General features: G+C 47.1%; 1 protein-coding gene across 5 annotated transcripts in view; it reads right to left on the reverse strand.

Annotated features, from left to right (window-relative positions):
• cntn5 (contactin 5) overlaps nucleotides 1-21,143 on the reverse strand; it is a 159,423-nt gene that overhangs the window by 91,043 nt on the left and 47,237 nt on the right. Inside the window, exon 3 of one of the 5 annotated variants that reach the window (XM_023807275.2) lies at nucleotides 4,117-4,208. The exons of 3 other annotated variants lie outside the window; for them this stretch is intronic. The gene's annotated coding sequence lies outside the window, so the exon portion shown is untranslated. Of the gene's footprint in view, nucleotides 1-4,116; nucleotides 4,209-10,749; nucleotides 11,514-21,143 lie in introns of those variants that run through there. One more of the 5 variants, XM_072701281.1, reaches the window with a different exon arrangement.

A 21,143-nucleotide genomic window follows, 5' to 3' on the forward strand; every position in this document is an offset into this window, starting at 1 on the left:
CAGTGAGGACAAAGCCGGAGAGGATGAGCCTTCAAGAAGTACGCGTGCACACAGAGAGAGGCAGACAGACCGACACACACACAGAGGCAGACAGACAGACAGAGAGGCAGACAGACAGAGAGACAGACAGACAGACAGACAGGCTGACATACCCACAAACAGACAGACAGACCCACAGGCAGTGAGGCAGATACACGCACACAGAGGCAGACAGTCACTCTCACAAACAGACAAATATCACCACAGACAGACACAAATGCAGAGACATGCAGACCCACAGACAGACAGACACAGAAGCACACAGACAGGCACACCCACAGACAGACAGACAGACATGCAGAGGCACACAGACCCACATATATAGATAGACAAACACACAGACCCATACAGACAGACAGTCAGAGGCACACAGACCCACACATGCAGACAGTCAGAGGCACACAGACCCACACAGGCAGACAGTCAGAGGCACACAGACCCAGACAGACAGACAGTCAGAGGCACACAGACCCACACAGGCAGACAGTCAGAGGCACACAGACCCACACAGGCAGACAGTCAGAGGCACACAGACCCACACAGACAGACAGTCAGAGGCACACAGACCCACACAGACAGACAGTCAGAGGCACACAGACCCACACAGGCAGACAGCTCCTTCTCCAGCCCAGTTCTTCTCCTCTCCTCGCCTCTGCCTGCCCACTCTCCCCTATGTCTGCCAGCCCTGCCTTGATTGTTCTGATGACCTCAATCAGGAGACAATTACCCAGGTCGGGACTGCAGGCAATTATCTCCGTCACGGTGAGACAGAGCCCACCTGAATGGAGCACGGCACCTTTCATCACAGTGAAATTATGCATGCAGCTGGAAACGCACGTCTCACGCGCTTAGACGGGGCCAGCTCCGGCTGCCATATGACGGGGAACCTTGTGTAGGGGATCGGGGAGGGGAGAGCCGCCATCTGCTGTGACCCCTGGGCTGCTGATGTCACTGCATGTGGGTCCAGTGCGTCCAGCCTCACGTCCTCATAATCCACAGTGTGTGGGAGAGTAAGATCCAACACGCTCACATCTGCCTTCATCATTTAAACGGGCATCTACAGTTATTTTAACATATTCAAACACTCCGTAACACTCATTTTGTGCCACCTCAATATAAACCACTGACATACAATGAATTACATTTACATATTTGATGACTTTAAAGTAAAATAAGGAACGCAATAGTTTTTGGACAATCTACATACAGCTTCCTTTATATAACACTGTGATGTCATTAACCATGGACATGAATTTGGAAAAAGTCACCTAGAGTCTGGCAGCAAATGGCATTTTAATTATGCAGGCCATACGTTAAAATGTCTGCACGATTAACAGAATATAAAATAATGATGTGTTGCGGAACAGCCTCCCCTGATACGCCCTGACATGACAGGTCCAGTTAAGTGGTACATTGAATGTAAAGCAGGGTAAAAATTAAGCCAGTAAGAATGCAGCAGGCAGATTGCACGTGGCGGTCCAGCTGTACTATTGCCGCAGCACCACCCTGCACGGCTGCACGGGTCCGATGTAGATACCGAGCTCTCCGAAATTGCTCCCCATGTCCAGGTCATTGCGGGCGACCATGTGAGTGTGTGTACACACGCTGTAATGGAAATAGAGTGATACTCAGTGTGCACTCTCTCTCTCGCACCTGGGAAAGGCATGATGGAAGCGGTCTATGGACCGAAGTCACTTCAGCCTATGGCAAAGTGAGAGGAAGAGCCAGTGTGTACAGTGTGATCCAGGGGGTGCAACCTGCGGCCCCCCTGCACCCAAGCGGGACGAAGGAGGGGATAAGAAAGGGAAACAGCTCATTGATGGTTCTCCTGCCCGCCTACATGCGTCTTTGCAGACTTTCAACTACAGATAAATCGGTGTACACACATAGATACACACACACACACACACACGTTTGTAACCATATCTTTGTATGGACTGACCATTCATTTCACATAAGCCTCCTCAGTGGGTCCACACTTCAGCAAACATCTGAGAAGATTATGATCCAAAAGGTGGATCCCAGATCCTCTTTTCCTTCCACAATTTCTCACACAGATGTTAAGCTGCCGTCGGTTTCCTTTTCAAGCTGCATAGCATTCAAGATCCAGAGCTGGTGTATACAGTGTGTCTCTGTGTGTGTGTGTGTGTGTACTCTGCTGGGCATATGATCAGCTTGGTTTGGGTTTGAATTTTCCTGCTGCTCATGCACAGCTGGTTGTTATGGACAGGGACCTCGCATCAGGAACGCATGCAGATTCTGAGGGCCCGATTCTGAGGGCCCAGCACAAACACCAACGTAAGAGGAATCTGCCTATCAAAGGAACAAACACAGAAGCCAGCAAGAAAGGTCATACTACCACCATTAGCACCGATACTGCACCTTATGATTAAAAAATCTAACCTACCTATCAGAAGAGTGGAACACCTCAAACAACCTGAAAGCTTTCGAGTGTCGGAGGTCATTCTGTGGCGAATCGATGCTGCTGTCAGATGAAAGGCACACCCGCCTCTCTGCAAGCCTGCAGCAGCCCGCAGGCCGGAAACGGGACCGGTACCGCTCTGCTCCTTTTACTGGGAGTGGACCCTCTGACTGGCGAGGAGACAGGCAGGAGGAGGTGCGCCATCTCTCCCCAAACGAGGTTTTAATCACGTGCATTTTCGTGAGCCCCGGCCGCTCATCCGTGTCCCTCGGTGTTTCGCTCTCGTCGTGCGACTCCCTGGAGATGCCGGCAGTGTCAAGGCGGTCGGATCGGCGCACGGTGGCAGCGGCGGGAATTACAATGACCCAGGTTGGCATGGAGGAGGGGGGGCGCTTCAGGGCCGGGCCACATTTGAAAGGTAACATTAAAAATGATTAATGTGCCTGCTTTTCTCCGCTCGCCCCGAGCTCACCCAGCCGGCCCGACGTCCCGCGTTCACCGGCAAGCGCTTCAGACATCTGACTCCGCCGTGCACAGGGCATGCAAATGAGAACCCCTTATTAGTCAAGTGTGAGATTCTGCAAACGAGCCTTTAAAAATGGATGAGGCTGGATGAGAAACAAGCTAGCGACCGAGGATCTGCTCGTGTTTACACAAGCCAGGGTGGATCCCTCAAACGTTGAGGGACCGTGCAGCAGGCGAAAACATAACACGAGCAAAGCGATGATACTCACGACGTTCTCCAGAACGAATGACGTTAAAAAGGTCCGCAGCACATTACTGGCCTGCCCCACCCATCCATCTCTCCATGTGACACGAATGCGTGCTGTTCGGAAGATAATGCCACAATGCATGCGCGAGGGGACACATTGTTCTGGATCGCTGGGCAACAATTAAACATTCTGGTCTTTTTTCAAGCAATCCCTGGGTGATATTGTGGACCTCCCCTGCTGCCTTATACCACAGCCTAAAAATAGACACATTAAAGTTTCAGAGATCCGACAGAACGATGTCCCGGCGTCTCACAACGTGATGAATATTTTTATCACGCACGGAACAATGGAGCCGCGCACACCTTGAGTCAGGCTGGAAAAGAAAGAGACGCGACATTAATTACATCTCCCACTTCGTTTATAGTAATAGACGTCGCCTTGTCTTGCATGACGTCCGGAAGCATCGAGGAATTTATCACAATTAGTAATGCAATTTCAGCTACACTAATTGCATCCTGTAATCACAGCCATCATTGCAGACATTATGTGGGTCAATAATCGTTCCCCCTCCTAACGTCCCAGTGAGCTGCAGCATCACTCCCCCGCGCCTTGCGGCTTTAGGATAAGGGGGCTTCAGGGGTCAAAGTGCAGGAAGGGGTCTGAGGACCTTGGGAGGTCAGTGCAGCAGTTTGTCCCTGGTTTCCCTGGAGACTGCCTCGTGTTTGTGTGATGAGTGGGGGTCCATCGCAGGGCCATGTGGTGACAGTGCGCTTTGACACGCACGCATTCACAGGTCATACTTCACCTCCAAAGGCCCGGTGTGATCATTTCACATTAGGTCTTTGCTTTTTCGAGACTTTTTGCTTCCTCATGAAACACTACTGTGTACCCGCAGGAAATATAAAACTCCCAAAGTAACAGGTCCAAATCTGGATTCCTCACAATGAATAAGCGCAGCATGAAACACAGTCATCCATCTGTTCATCCACATTCCAGCTGTACGTCCAGTAGAATCACGGTCAAACACCATCCCGCTGTTGGAAAATAAAAAACATAAAAGTACTTAAACACTTAAAGCCTTCGTCCAGTCAAGTTCAAGGAGGTGCTAGCTGATGCCAGGGGAGAAGAATGTCTCATCTGAGAAGGACCACGCAGCTTTTCAGAAACATCGTCCATCAGCGGTATCGGAGGCAGAATCTTCTCGTGACCATCACTAAAGAATATACACAGTACGCAGACCATATGAAAAGACTATTATCAGAGAAACTAATTGGGGAAGCAATAAAAAAGGCTGATAGGATGTTGGGTTACCTCTCTAGATGTGTGTAGTTTAAGTCAAGGGAGGTGATGCTAAGATTATACAATTCCATGGTACAATTCATTGTGTAGGTTTGTTCACCATACCTTAAAAAGGACATTGCTGCTTTGGAAAAGGTGCAACGTAGGGCTACAAGAATGATTCCTGGTCTTAGTGGAATGTCTTAAGGTTAGCTGAGCTGAATCTGTTCAGGAGACTAAAGGGGGACGTGATCCATGTATATAAATGCATATAAAATTCTAACAGGTCTGGTACTGTTAAGCCAAATGGCGACTTCAATATTACTTTAAATACTTGAACTCATGGCCATAGGTGGAAATTAGCATGAGAACATTTTAAAATGTATTGGAGAAAGCACTTCTTTAGATAGTGTGTAGTTAGAGTAGGGAATAGTCTTCCTGTTAGTGTAGTGCAAACAAAAAAGCCTGGGTTCCTTCAAATCAGAGCTAGATAAGATTTTAAGAACTCTGAGCTATTAGTTAAGCTCTCCCCAAGCGAGCTTGATGGGACAAATGGCCTCCTCTCGTTTGTAAACTTATGTTCTTAATGATGCACACAGTTTCTTTCACACAATGCTGTAAAGAGTAACACTAACTGCAATGTTCTGTGAGAGGCGCCATAAGTGGCTTGATATACGCCGTGCTCTTAGTGTATTTCTCTGCGTTTGGCTGGGCCACTGAGGAGAAAGGAATTTAATGTGAAAAGTGCCTATTAACTAAGGTTCAAATGCGTCAACAACAGCAAACTGTGAGAATGAAACATTGTGGCAGATACAAATTCCCTGGAGACAAATGTCAGAGAGCAAGCGGGGGCAACAGGAGCAGGGGGTCCCTGCTCCCAGTAGCCAGGTGCTTCCAGAACATTCTCGGAAAAGGGTGCATTTTTAGCAAAGCCAGTCAGGAGACTGTGAATTTGACCTTCAAAGAGCAGTTCTTGCTGACTGCTGGAAGGCGGCACATGGGTGAGGTCATTTATCAAGCGGGCTGATTTTTCTCCTCGCAGTAACCCTTTCCTCGGAGGGCCGATACCCCAAGCTGCACGTACGCTTCATTTTTCCTGCATGATGACAGCCTCCTTTCTATAGACGGGTCTGGCATTAATGGCCCCCCAATACCCACCCCATTAGGTGTACTGCCCCCAAAAGTCCTGCCTCCTTGTTAAAACATCATACTTTTTCATCTGCATCTGTCGGTGCCTTTTTATCCTGGCGCTCCCGCTGAGAGCTGCATCTAATGGGCTGCTCTGTCTCCACGGGGTCCCGCTGGTCTCAGAGAGTCCAGAAATGACCGATTATTGCATAGCAAGTGCCTCACCCAGATGGGGCCCGACAGCCAGATCAACAGGAGCCATCGATCGAGCACGGAAGGCAATTCGGCCGCGAGCTTATTGCAAACTGACAGTGTTTCCAATCCACTCTGTTGAGAAGACGCAAAAAAGAAATGCAGAATACATGTTCAGGAGTTTCTGAGAGCTTAATGACAGCTTGGCTGCATAGGGCCCAAACTCATGGCAGAAAGAGTGGACAAGTTCCTTAAGTCAAACTGGAAGAAGGTCTGAAACAGGGGTCTCCAATTAGTACCAAAATTCCATCAGCAACAGAAATCCAAGGTCCAAGGTGTCCAAAATCTGGAGTCTGCCAGTTGGTGACCACTGGTCTAAGGTTTACGAAACTCCATGTTTAATTGCGCTGGCGTGTCACAGCAGAAACTGTCCGTTTGTAAAGACGAAGAAAACCAGCTCCTCTGAAGGGCTAGTCAGCCATCACTACTAAAATAGGGCTCTTCAAATTTAAACCCCAATTCCAAATCCAGGCATGTTTTCAGTTCTCCCACCTACTTTGTTTAATAACTTCTGCTTCTGATTGGGTGCAGAGGCTTCAAAACTGGCTCCCAGGTAAAGGAAGGCTGGAAAATCAGCAGTGCTCAGCCCTTTAGGACCATGATTTAGCCCTGTCCTAAAAGATCTGCAGGTTGTACTTCATCTACAATTTTGCCCCCGACATTTTACAGACCCAAAAGTAGACCTATAAATCAGAGGGCGATGGAGAGGCTCCTCTTTGGAGGTGATCTTGAGGTCATGGTGTGCAGCTTCTCCCAGAGATGAGGAACATCTGCGCGGCAGCCAACGTGACAGCAGGCATCTCCAGCAGGAGGCGCCGAGCATGGCAGATGGCGGGAGGAAATAGATACCTGGCAACACTTAACCTCAGGTCGCGCCGAGGAGTGGCTCTGCCACGTCTTCCTGCAGATAGACGGAAGACTCTCTTGGCTGACTGACAGGCCAGAGAAGCGGAGTGAACCGTGAGCCCTCAGTGTCGGGGCGTGAAGATGGCGGTCTTAAAAGGGTCATCGCACAGCGGCAAGATACTCTCAGGCGAAACCGAAAGTCCATTATTCAAATGAGCGGGAAATCGATCTGCTGGGGACAGCAAAAATCTCTTAAGCTCTTATATATGTCCCCGGGGCACAAGCGGACGGGATCATATATCATAGCTCAACTGACGAGGGTCACCTGCCAATCATATGGAGAGCCGACGGCAACTGGGATTAACGAGAATTTGAGGTAACACTTTACTTGACGAGGCACAAATACTTAGCAATAATTCAGCTACTACAGAAGTACAAATCATGAACAAATCATGAACAAATATAGTCAGTGCTTGTGATGAAAGATACATCATGATGCATTAATAATGAACAAGCATGAGATCAGTATTTAACCTGTTATGACTTGCTCCTTCAGTAGTTCCTTGAATTGTTCAAAAAGGGTTCACAGAATTAACAGATATAGTAACAAATAGTGTATCTGCATGAGATTAAACATGCATCATGATTCATTAATGATGAATTAGCATGAGATCAGTATTTAACGTAATATTCATGACTTGTTTCTTAAGTAGTCCCTTCAGTAGTTCACGAAAGTTTACAGAATTAGATATAGTAGCAAATATAGTAAATGCTTGATAAAATCTGTCACAATTCATTAATGATAAATTAAGATGAGGTCAGTATGTAACTAAGACTTAGTTTTTGGTTAATTAATATATAAGAAATAGCTTAATGCTACATTATTTGTGCACCGTCAAGTAAAGTGTTACTGAATCTGATCCTGCGTTTACTGTGGACTGGATGCATTTTATCTTAGATAGCAGGGATAAAAACGTACGGAAGGGAGTGATGCAATTAGTGGGGAGTAAATCACAGCAGTCAGAGAAGCGGCCGGTCTGCAGCTACCGGGTCATATTTAAGGCTTTAATGTGTCTTAAGAAGGACAGGCTTGGCATTTAATAAATAGGTAATTAAAACAAGGAACGAAATTCTGTCGTTCATTATTTTAAAAGGCTCTGACATCTGTTTACGGTCTAGCAAGAAGAGGCAGCTGAGGCTTCTGGACTGTAATCAGTGGGACTTTTTTTTCCACACACATGCTCTGAGGGGCCATTCGCCGCAAGGCAAGGGTGTTTGTCCCTGGGAAAAAGAAGTTTCTGAAGTTCTGCTGTTGGTTTGGGCTGGCATCTGACAAGGCCTTGGGTTTAATCATAAATATGTGCTCTCAGTCCCCATCTGAACGATCGACTCCGATGTGACTTACGATGTTCTGAAAGTCATATCGAGTGTCTTCAGCTGACACTAAAGCGTAATGACACGTGCTTTTCTTGCTGAAAAGATTGTTCTGGTTGATTCCATTATTTTCAAAACTGGGCTTCAGAGGGTAAGAGAGCTCATTACTTCTCACGTAATTTGGCCCTCATTAAAAATTCTTCACAGACTTCATCAAAATGTGCACGTAGGTCATCGCTTGTGATGGTTTGATGAGGTTAGAAAAGGTACTTAAAATATTTATCGTGGGGAAGGGCTATATCCAACTCACAGCTGTATGGCTTATGTGTGAAATATATACATGAAAGATGCATAGAGAAGTGAACCTGACATAAACATGACAGGCTGATCCCATAAAGAGCAGGTGTTGTTTCAATGATGGACGGGTGCTGATGCTATGAAAGATGGGTGGTGTTCCAGTGAAGGGTGGGGACTGATCCCATGAAGGACAGGTGGTGTTCTGATAATGGACAGGTGGTGTTCCGATGATGGACGGGTGGTGTTCTGATGAAGAGCAGGTGCTGATACCATGATGGATGGGTGGTGTTCCGATGATGGATGGGTGGTGTTCTGATGAAGAGCAGGTCATTTTCCGATGAAGGGCGAGTGGTGATTCCATGAAGGATGGATTCTTCCAATGAAGGGCGGGTGATGATTCCATGAAGGGCGGGTGGTGTTCCTATGAAGGACACTTACTAGCTTATTTAACCAAAACTATCCTTTAAAGGATTAAAAGTAAATATTTTCAACGAATCACTCTGAAAACATTTAAAACGGAGTCCCATCTGCCTCAGACGTCACCCACCCTGCCCACCTTCTGGCCACGAAGTGTGATCGCAGCTGATGCCGCTACGGACCCTAGCGACACAATGGTGTCACCTACTGAGAAACAACACTTTCTGGAGTTAATTAGCTGAACTTCTCCAGAACGGAAGCATGTAAATGAGAATCGAATGGCGAAACGTTTGTCCGAATAATAACGAAAAGAACAGGGTGAGATCACTGGAGAGTTCTGGCAAACGAGTCCACATGACAAAATGGAACGTTTGCAGGATCCTGTGGTGCTTTTGACACTAGAGGATCTCCAGCTGCATTTAAAGTTGTGGGGCTGATGAAAAGCCCCCAGGGGTGGAGCCAGCTAAATTTACACTAACTGATGTCACAAGATCGGACACATGTGCTCTTTCCCAGCAGTGATTAATGGCACAAGTTGACATTGCCTGTGTGGTCTGGAAACATAGCGCAGCCTCTTATTAACAAGATCATTTGAAACTCCAAAAATAAGAGCGGACGTGTGTTGCTGCAGTGTGCCAGGCTCTGGTTTAATTGTGCTGTCCTATTTATTGGCTGACTGCATTTATTTCACAGGGCCAAACCCAAGTCCCAATACATAAAGTCCTATTTCACCATGAGTGCTGAAATTACTCTAGCCAGTGTCATTCAAACAAGTCACCCCTTACACTCGACAGTGTTAGAGATGAAGGATATGCAAGGATAAGACACTGCACTGAACAATCATTATTTATGTTTGAGGAATATTTCAGATATTGTTTTCTGAAGAGAGAGAGTGTTCTGGAAATGCTCTGCAACGCTCCTGATTTTCACATACCGGCGTTATGCTTACAGTACATGACGGCAGGGTCATTTTAATACCCCCCACCCCACCTCTACCCCTTGTAACTCCAGCACGCCGCTGTTAGTAGCCTCTTACAAATTTGGGATGTTTACAAACAAGCGGGGAAAGTCAACAACCAGATCAAACAGATTAATCACCATAAAGAAAGTCCTCCGGCGGGCTCTCCCCATGATGCAGGAATGCTAAAGAAAGCGCCGACGTTTTTGGGTCAGGAGGGGAGGTACAGCCTCCCCAGCGCCGATCTCTCGCACATCTGGCCTGTCAGTTTTTCGGAGAAGCACACTGACTGTGGTGCAGGTGCATTCGGGCCCTCGATTCAAAGCATGCAAACCACTTGCGTGTTCTGGTAAAACACTGCTTTACTTAGCGAGACACAAAACAAGTCATTCAAAGGAAACTATAGTGGGATTATTTTGGTTTCTTCATGCATATATAGTAATTGTACAGTAATATAAACAAATTAGAAGAACTGTTTAAAACAAGAACATCTATTGAAAAACATAATTCTTAGTCCCTCTGGAAAATTAAATGATAAAACAATGCTAGACTTTTTAAATCAACCGAGGAGGAAAGAAGGGCAGAGAACTGGGAGATTAAAGTGTGTTTGTAACAGCAATCCAGCTACAGAGGCATTAAATGCAGAATGATCATTTTATGTGCCAAGGAGATGTAGTGATTAACTGCTCATTTGGTAGCAACTGTTTGAATACATGCTTCCCAGCGGAATAAAAGGAGGGGATGAGAAAGGAAGCGGCACTGAATGTGGGTTACACTTCGACGTAATATCTAGGCATACTGACAAGAGGCGCGAACAAAATCAGCAATAAAGACGCAAACATATCTGGTCATTTTTCAAAGATTTAAAGAGTGCTTTAAATCCAGTCTCATACACAACCTTTGGCTTTTTTACATTGCGACATTGGATAACAGGGATCACATTTTCTGATCTGACAAAGGGCACATAAAGGCATTGATTGCAATAGAAGATACCTGGAAACCAGAGACTATTAGTGACAGATCACCTGGGGCATGGTGGGTGTGCCTTAGGGCGCAGAACATCCCATAATATGTCAGTAGGCAATTAGGAGCTTCAGAACTGATTACCGGCCTCTTCACCTTACCGGCTATAAACAGACACAGACTTCCAGATTTCGCTTTAAAAAAAAAAAAAAAAAAACCTTCACGTTAAAGTTGTCTATAGGGGATAGTCTGCAGCATATTAACACTCAGCAAACATTGATAGGCAACAACAAAGGGAACTCAGGAAAGAAAATCAGAGATATAAACCCAATAAAAATATAAAAAAGACTCCTGTTCTCAAGGTTAGAATAAAAAAGTAAATGTTTTTCTTAACCAAAAGGTGTTTTCAAATCCCTGAAGTCCTTATTATTCCGCTCACGATCACTGGCTTCTGGGAAAACAAACCAAGAATCAGCATCCATCCTGATGTCCGAGTCCAGGCTCCCAGGCTGTGGCGGGATGTCAGGGAGCTGGGTGCCTGCTTACCATCCGAGCAGAGTTAGACGAAGAGTCACGCAGCAACTTACAAACTGCTTCACGCGTACGTGTGACACAATGCGCCATGAGCAAATGCTCCCAGCTGGCAGAACAAACTTGAACTGATTCACAGGCAGAGTGCTGTCACACTTACAGGACACCGTGTCATCAGCAGTGATCCGAACTGGGAGAACTGCCTGCCTGCCGATCCTGGCCTCAGCCTGACACCGACAATAATCCATGCAAGATACAGAAAGTGCTTCCATTAGAGGAGATTAGACCTTGGCTCACTTACAGAAAAATCAGATCTCTAAATTATATTACATCTGGTGAATATTTTATTTCAGCACAGACGGAAGCCAGGGTCTTTAATATGAGAGTATCTCATTTCCTTCCTTGAAAATGTCTTGGTTGTAGTCTGTGAAGGTGTGCCGACCTCTTAAAGCGACAGGCCTTTTAACTGTGGGTAAGGTTTTACACACAGCTGAATACTCATTAAAAAGGAAAGCACCAAAAATGAAATATATACATTAAAAGTAGTCCTTACTGTCTTTTACTACTGTGAAATCTCAAAGCTATGTGGTTTAACCGAATATCACATTTCAGACGTCTATGAGATTCCAGTCCGAGGGAGCCTTTCACTAATGGCAGTCACTTTGATGGCCAGGCAGCGGTTCCGGAAGGGTGGCCAGGTGCCCCCACTGCCTTCACAACAAGAATCAGCCTGTCAGTTTATCATTTACCACCCAATGATTACGCCTTTTAACACTCTTTGAACCAAAGTGCTTAGAACCATGTAGAAGGCTTGATTTGTAGAGATGTGGTATGAAAGTTGCTCATGAGCATTACTACCTTGATCTGGAAGGGCTTTGCTATAAATACTGTCATAAAAAGCACACCTTGATTTGATTTATGGATTTGATAGGAATACTCTGGCACGAACATTGCACCTTGATTTAGAAGGATTTAGCAAATAATCTCTTAACACGCTGATTTTTACGAGGATCATAGTGCCAGATTACACCGAATCCCTGTGTTTCCAAACTGGCGGAAAACCAGCCAAACCCTAAGCAGTTTGAGGGTTTTGACCTTAACTGGCCTTACTTTTCCTGTAAATTATTTCTGAACACTTTGGAAATGGCCCAGGGGGTGCAGGACAGTACGACTTTCCCACAACTTCAATTTGGTGCATTTTTGGTGTATTTTTGCTGTACCCAGGAACACGATGCTGTATCGCCTGTACTGAATATTCATGAGTGATAAAAAGTGAAATGTCTTGGGCCAGAAATAAGGGGTGTTACCCTCATTCCGGGAAGGTCCTGCAGGCGGCCCTCTCTGTCGGCGCCATCAGCAAAGACCCAGATACCTGCAACCTGCTCATGTTTCATCTCTGAGTCCCAGAAAAAGCCTCTTCAAACCCGGCCAGTCTTCAGAAGACTCACAGATACAGAGCCGCACAGGACCTGAATTCGACATGCCTCTTTTAGGCTTCCAGTGTCCATAGAAATCAGCTCTATCAGTTTATAGGGTAAACCCATAAACAACCTCAAACACAGACTGGAAAATGCATCTGGCATGTGCAGTAGACAGCAGCAAAGGGCCCTCTGCTGAAGGAAAAGTCGACTCTCATTTTCATCATGGCAGACTTTTAATTTTTATCAAGCACCATTTGTAATTAAGCTTCCGCTTTCCTTTAATGAAACATTTTCAATTAGCAGTAGAAACTACTGGAGCGAAACTCAATAATGTGAATCTTTCTGATGTTAGAAAAGTTTAAATAAATTCCAAAATGGAAAAGGACTATTAAAAGATATTAAAAGAGCAATTTTAAAGCATGCATTCAAGTTTGTAACATTATTTTATTTCAAGTACAATTCTCGGGATAATAATGTTTTAGATAATATTTTTAATTGGAATATAATGCATTTGTTTATATGAAACATACCCTTTCTAGTTGGTAGATAAGTTATTCATAAAATTACAGTCTGAGCACTAATGATAAAAAATAATATATTAAATTTCATTTTTTGAAAATGTACGATAAACACAGAGGTAGTGGCTGTTTCTGTTGAGGAACTTTGCAGGATGAGATGCACATATATAAGTACCGTATAGCACAGACCTTGAAATGTACAGGAGGAAATACGGGAGCAGATTAAAGAGAAAACGCTTCTGATAAAACCAATCTACTCCCACAGCATCTAGAAACGACACGACGCTGTAGCAGCATGAAAACATTCAAGTGATCCTACAATAATATGACAAACGCAAACAATTAGCATGCCAACAACCACAAATAAATACAACACATATGTAATTTTGTTTTTGTCTCAAAGAAGAAGCAAGACGACTCGAACAAGAAGAAACAACAAGATGAAATAGAGATGCTACAGAGTAGAGATTTTACAGAGAAGATGTGAGAGACAGATGACAATGAAAAATTATACACAATCCAGGCTCTTTAAATAACCGATCAATGCAGGTCTCCAAAGGCTATCAGTTGTGATTGGGTTTTCCTGCCAAAGCACTAATTGAAACCCCAGACATAAATACGATTGTCTTACAGATGTTGAGGGACAAATTTATTTAGGTTTCACTCCAGCAAAGCTTCAGTTATGCTGAGTAAGAATACTAATAATAATGCAAATAATCGGGATGTTCTGGAAAAGCACATAGATACGTGCTCAGGCAATGTGTTCATCAATCGATGGGACGAGCTGTAAAACACGACAGGGACAGCAGGACGGGCCGCAGCCGGTGAGCATCGCGGCGAGTGACCATCCAGGGCCGCCTTATCTCCGAGATCCCATCAGCAATTTACAACACGTTACGAGATGAGGTCTGCTACGATACAGGTCTCTAGGCACGATGCTCCCCACAGGGAAAGGGATCTGGAACAGTTTTCATAAATGGTGTGCAAATAATTTGAAAGGAGCCATTTAACAGAAACAGACCATATACAAGAGGATAAATCTGCAAATGATGCCCTTTCAGAAACTATGGGTAACCTGTAAATTCTTAATGTACATATGCGTGTAAGATATTTCATACATTATATAGTTACCACAGAATATTAAAGAAGGCGGGGAGCCTGACAGTATTAGCTACAGAAATCAAATTTACAGATCGGGAAACATTTTGCCGATTTAATGAATATCAATGGACATCGTTGATATACTTGTAGAGAAACCTTCCGGATATTTACACCATTTAGTGAAAGAATTACCCCCTGCAGGCACTTTGGTAGTTAGCTAACTGAAATCAAATTAACTTAACTGGATTAAACTTCATTAAATTGGTGTTAAACTGCTTTGCCCCTTGGTGTAATTGTCATTAATGTAAACATTTTCTTTTCTAATGACTGTCATTAGTTTCGTGGACCATAAAAGCGGTTAGTTTAGATAAGCTGGTTGTTTCCTATAAATAGCAGCAACGATTACGTTAAGATTGCGGTTCACATGCTGGACCCGATGAAGCGACCCAGATCGTCGTGAGAGCGTCGTCACGTAGCTTAACATTTCACTGGAATGGACGAGGAGGAGGAGGGCTCTCTTAGAGCACCAGCGATCACCGAGAATTTCCAGGGGCCTATGGTGTTTGGCGCCCGGCACAGGCACCTCTCTCTAGGGCCCCAGAGAACGGTATCTGTGAAAACAGCCCATCAGGACCGAGCACAGAGGCTCGTCCACCAGGACCGCCACGCCCGGTCCACCCGGCTACATAGCGTCTGGCGCAGGGGAGATCTGTTGCCATGGTGACACTGGATGCGAGCAGTCGTGCTATTGTGTCTGACGACGGCTAAACGCTGATCATCCGACCATCCTCAACGTCCAGGGCGCGCCTGTCTGAGGGGGACTGGCGCTCCCATGAATGAGCTTCCTAAAGAGCGCTGCTACCCCGAGGGTTCGAGTCACACCGTCACACATGACCGAAGGGCTCCACCTGCTTACATCATTCAAATACTTCATTACTCTTCACACAAAGTGGAACACCTGCCTAAAAGCATCCTAAAAGATCATACAGCATCCTTTCACCTTTCAGAGTTTCATCAGCCCCTCCTTCTTCCCTGAACACACGCTACATGACAGGATAACTTGTTCAGGCAAGACCATCCCCGGACAAAGCAAATAAACCTTCAACAATCATCTGTGACGTGTCCATCAAGAGTGTTATTTCGGGAAAACGCCCCCCTGTCAGTCCTGACAATAACAAGGACATCAAAATCAGCATTTCAGCAGTGAACAGCTGACTGCATCCAGGATCTCCATAATGCCATCTTACAAAACTGCCATCCTGCTTAGGATTTGACATCTGAAATAAGACTAGACCGCCTCTCAGTCACTCCTGTACTGCCGTACCGCTCTGATAGCTTTTAAAACCTGGCAACGTAAGCCTCCGTCTGATGCCATACAGGCACTATTTGGGTAATCAGGGAATGAGCCTTTTTTTCCCCATCAGTGTATTTAAGGTTTGGTGTTATTTAATATTTTGGAAAGGTGGAGAATTCTGGCAGCAAAGCCCATTGAGCATGGGGAGTGTGACGTGTGCATGTAGGCATCGTGCGCCAAACGTGGGGATTCCACTCTCACACAGTGTCATCGTTACGTGTGGGGTCCCACGCAGGAAGGTGACAAATTAGTCACAGGTCAACCTGCACGCCGGTGACTTCCCGGGGATCCTCCTGAACGGCGGCAGATCGAGCGGGAAGGGAGAACATCTGCATGAACTGTATGTGTGGAGTGCAGCGTCCGGGTGATGTCCACTCCACAGGCTCCCGGGCCGGCTGGCTCGAGGAGAGATGTCTACTCTCACACATTCTAAGTGCATATGCACCTTAAGAAGCTATCTTAAGAAATGCTTTATTTATTTAAAACCTTTCGGAGATGTTTCTCAATGCATGATGGCACTTTGCGTTCTGCTCTCCAGTTTCATTTGCCAGGGTTAGAAGACGGATGGACAGACGGAGGGACAAGATGGCAAGTCTCTTGCTTGCAAATCACATCCATGAAGTCGTCTACAAGTAGCGATACAGAACTGTGCAGAACTCAGACACAGAGCCTCGCCGAGCCCAATGCCATCCCACAGAGGGAGCGCCTCTGAAGCGTCACCTTCACGATGACGGATGGCTGACAGTTCGGCCTCCTGCCAGTGTCACCCACACAGACCTACCTGGCTGTGTTTCAGTGCTCTTACGCTCAGTTTTGGACACATATTCCTTTTTTTCCAAGCAACATTTAAATGAGATCCTGTTTTAACAAAGAACTTATGCAAAGTAAGAGAAGATCCCTCCTTGATTAATTTAAAGGCTTGATCCCTGTTCTACCTCATTTGTGGTCCTATCTGAATACGGCACACATACACATTTCTCTCAGATGGAAAGTAATAATTATACCCCGGTTTTCCCGACTGCACAGTCATTCTGAAGAAACAGCTCTCCTGGATCCTGCTATTAGTGCAATGAGTTTGTCAATAGGCCTGATATCATATATATACAAATATCAAATATCACATACGATATTCCCCAGCAGAACAGACTGAGTGTGCTGGTAAAGCAAACATATTGAGACAAAGGACTCAGACAAATTTGCAAATAAACATGAAATAGGACCATAGGAAGGGAATTAGCACGCTTACGGTAAAGGACAGCCCACTCTAGGGACAGAAGCAGATCTCTCTCGCACGGACTCGCTTTCTCTCCATGGACAGCTCCATCCGGTAAGCACCAAATGTCGACCGAGACAGCCAAACCGCCATCGCCATCCCGCAGGCATCCGGCAGATTCTCTCAAGGATGGAGATGAAGAGACGGGGTGACGAAGTGGCCACACATGACACATGGTGGCCTTGGCTGTGTGAAATCTGCAAGCCGGAATAATGGCGGCAGTAAACATGAAATCCGTATCCTGACAGTGGCTGACAGACTGGCTGTGAGCACTTACAGCACACTGCTTTAGTCCCCTGTGCTCAAAGCCGCCTATCGGTTTATACCTGACAGGTTGGCAGGGTTCAGTCTCAAACTCACATCACAGCCTCTCCTGCGAACGCTGGGAGACCCAGAGCCATTTGGCGGCGAATGATCGCATCAGAGACTCTTCAGCACGTTCTCCGCCTCACCCGTTTGCTGTTGAGTCATCCCGCTCCTGCGGTATTCCCTCCATACCGCTGCGCCACGTGCGGACGGGTAGGCGTGGTCACAGTTGGCCGCGACCTGCCGCACTGCAGGAGCGACGTTGTTTAGACGGAGGCATCTCGTCTGAGAATTTAATGAAGATGCGGAATGGAAAGGGCGACGTGCTCCGTTCCAGGCATACCTGCATCTGACGGGGCAATTTAACGACAGCCATGCGATTAAACCGCAGTACCACGTCAGCCATAAATTTAACGGGCACATTTAAAAGGAAATGAGGATATAGCATCAGACACACAGGGCCGGTCCTGATTCTGAAAACACACGGGCATTATGGTCACTTACGGGTCCAGCAGAACCACACATGCCTAGGGGGCGAGACCTGTACCCATATCAGGGGCACTGTAGGGGTGCCACCTCAGTCTCGTAAAATTCCTCGACACCCAGTCATTGACTAAAAATACTGCATATAGTGACACCATTCCATAGGTTTGTTCAGGTCTGTTTGATAGGGAAATTGAAAGGGGCATTCCGTGTTCTGGAGTGGAATTTGTTTATTACAGGTCAGACAACCAAAATGTGGTTCCGGAAAATCCTGGACCACGATGAGGTGCGCACACACATGTATACTGAAGTATGTGTGGTTCACGCACAAGCTCACACACACACAGGCACACAGACACAAATTGGCTTACATATGGCACATTGTCACACACATGCTGAGTGGGGGGGGGTATTCTTTGAAGGAAAGGTGCGGAGTGGCTAATTTAGCAGAAGCCAGAGAACAAGGAGCAGGGCAGCTGCAGGGCCAGAGATAATTACAGAGCTGTGGCGCTGAGGAGGGCGCGGCTGCCAGGCTGTCAGCCAGGGCCGGCTGGGGCCAGTCGCCGCATCACTCTCACAAAGGCCCTTTCCTCTCAGGCCCACATGGTAATGGCGTCACTCGATACCCCCGCGCGGGCGCTAGCGATGCTAAAGCTTACAAGCCTGGCATGTGACAACAGCCCGCGGACAGAAAGCCGTCAGCGTGCGAGAGCGGCGTACCGAGCTACACACCCACCCCCCCTCAGCAGGCCCTGCGGCCTCCCTCTCCCTGCCATGGCTCAGGGTCCCCGCCACGCGACTGTCTTCTGCATTCAGGACACAGACCACATGATAACAGTCTGGGAGGGGGGCACAGACAACAAAAAAACAGCCAAAAACAGAAAACCCTTTTCATGAATGAGCTGTCACAAGTTCAGGTTTCAGGCTATTGCCATTGCATGGCGGCATGAATCATGATGTCCCCTCACAACAGGGAAAGCAAGACAGAAACATGGCTGGGAGTGACCCCACCCAAGGAGACCCAACCCTGGGAGACCCCACCTAGGAAGACTCCACCCTGGGAGACCCCGCCTAGGGAGACTCCACCCTGGGAGACCACGCCTAGGGAGACACCATGTCTAGGGAGACCCCACCCCGGGAGATCCCACCTAGGGAGACACCACCCTGGGAGACCCCGCCTAGGGAGACACCACTTCTAGGGAGACCCCACCCCGGGAGACACCACCCTGGGAGACCCCGCCTAGCTAGACACCATGTCTAGGGAGACCCCACCCCGGGAGACACCACCCTGGGAGACCATGCCTAGGGAGACTCCACCCTGGGAGACCACGCCTAGGGAGACACCATGTCTAGGGAGACCCCACCCCGGGAGATCCCACCTAGGGAGACTCCACCCTGGAGACCACGCCTAGGGAGACACCACGTCTAGGGAGACCCCACCCCGGGAGACACCACCCTGGGAGACCCCGCCTAGGGAGACACCACGTCTAGGGAGACACCACTCTGGGAGACCCCGCCTAGGGAGACTCCACCCTGGGAGACCACGCCTAGGGAGACACCATGTCTAGGGAGACCCCACCCCGGGAGATCCCACCTAGGGAGACTCCACCCTGGGAGACCACGCCTAGGGAGACACCACGTCTAGGGAGACCCCACCCTGGGGGATCCCACATCTAGGGAGACCCCACCCTCGGATATCCCACCTAGGGAGACTCCATCCTGGGAGACCCCGCCTAGGGAGCCCATGATTTTGGCACAAACTGCACATGTGCAGACAAATTACGTTTGTTATCCATTAATTTATTATTTCTATCCCACTTTAATGTTTTAACTCATAAGATGAATACTGACCAGGAATTCTGGAAATTTCTGCCAAGAAGCAATAGTGACACCATGGCGGGACGCACATGTGGACAGGCAGAGAAGGTTGTGGATCTGGGAGCTGTTCTGCCTTGTGTGCTAAAGGCTGACTGCATTTATGGCTAGGAATGGAAAAGCAGGCACTTATAAATTCAGGTCTGAGGCTCTTAGCTGTTTAGTTTGACCCTAACCAGCTGTCGAATTCTCTCCCCCAACACCTCACTACACTACACTCCTATGAATCCATCCATAACCACCGGCTGGCTACCTGCCTGCTGTCCTGCCTGCCCAGAAACACAGCTAACATTCGGCCAAACAGGTGATGGAGCAGAAGGGCTCCATGCGTTGGGGGTCACGTTGACGACCTTACAATTCCCTGTGATGGCCCTAGTCGGTTTCTTTCCTTGCATCTGGTGTCTGCAGCACTGGGAGCGCCGGACACCCAGCCACGGGCCATTAGCCTGAGCACAGCTAATCGATCATGGCTGAACTCGCTTACATGGCCGGCCTGCTAAGGCGCAGCTCAGCCCAAGCAGAAACTTTGTGAAGATTACCAGCACTCCCTAAATAAGCTTTTAATGTAACTCTGAAGCAAATCAGCCACACTTGGAAGAAACTGCTGATCTGGGACTTTAATTTTCACCCATTTATACAACTGGAGATTTTACTGGCACCACTGTGTGGAAATTCCTGACTCAGCTATAGTGCATGTGGTCCAGTTCCCTGGCACTTGAATGTAGCCCATAACCTTAACCACTGCACCCCCTGTTGCTTGGGTCATGCATTTACTACATCTATGTGCAGTTTGCTGCTAACTCATGCTTTATTGATTGTCTACAGTGAGCATTCTTCTTAGACTCCAGAGGAATCCAGCAGGCCATCGTTTCAGAGGAAGGGCCAGATCTGGGCAGATAAGTCGGCAACCCACATGTGGGAGGGGCTTGTTTCCAAGAGCACAGTTGTCCTAAAATTGGAGCAGTCAAATTGGACTGAGCTGGGGTCTCGTTTAATTTAGAAGCTCCTAACTTTGTGTTTCAAGGTGTGATGAAGTGCCTCTTTTTGATCTGTGCGATTTATCTTGCCCTTTATGACTTTGCACCACTGAAGAGGGATACAATTTAATCCCGAGTATCCAATGAATATTTTTCCCCCCCACACCGGCAAGTCAGATGAGGGAAGAGGGCGCCGCTGGCTATCCGGAGACGACATGAATAAACTCAACGCGGTAGTGACAGAGAATCACAATCAATCTTGTGGGCAAAACAAGTGTGCACATTACCATGTGGTCCTTGCAATCTACAGTGTGCACATTACCACGGGGTCCTTGCAATCTACAGTGTGCACATTACCATGTGGTCCTTGCAATCTACAGTGTGCACATTACCATGTGGTCCTTGCAATCTACAGTGTGCACATTACCACGGGGTCCTTGCAATCTACAGTGTGCACATTACCACGTGGTCCTTGCAATCTACAGTGTGCACATTACCACGGGGTCCTTGCAATCTACAGTGTGCACATTACCACGTGGTCCTTGCAATCTACAGTGTGCACATTACCACGTGGTCCTTGCAATCTACAGTGTGCACATTACCACGTGGTCCTTGCA

The sequence above is a fragment of the Paramormyrops kingsleyae genome, chromosome 17 (genome assembly GCF_048594095.1).
Source record: "Paramormyrops kingsleyae isolate MSU_618 chromosome 17, PKINGS_0.4, whole genome shotgun sequence".
NCBI lineage: Eukaryota > Metazoa > Chordata > Actinopteri > Osteoglossiformes > Mormyridae > Paramormyrops > Paramormyrops kingsleyae.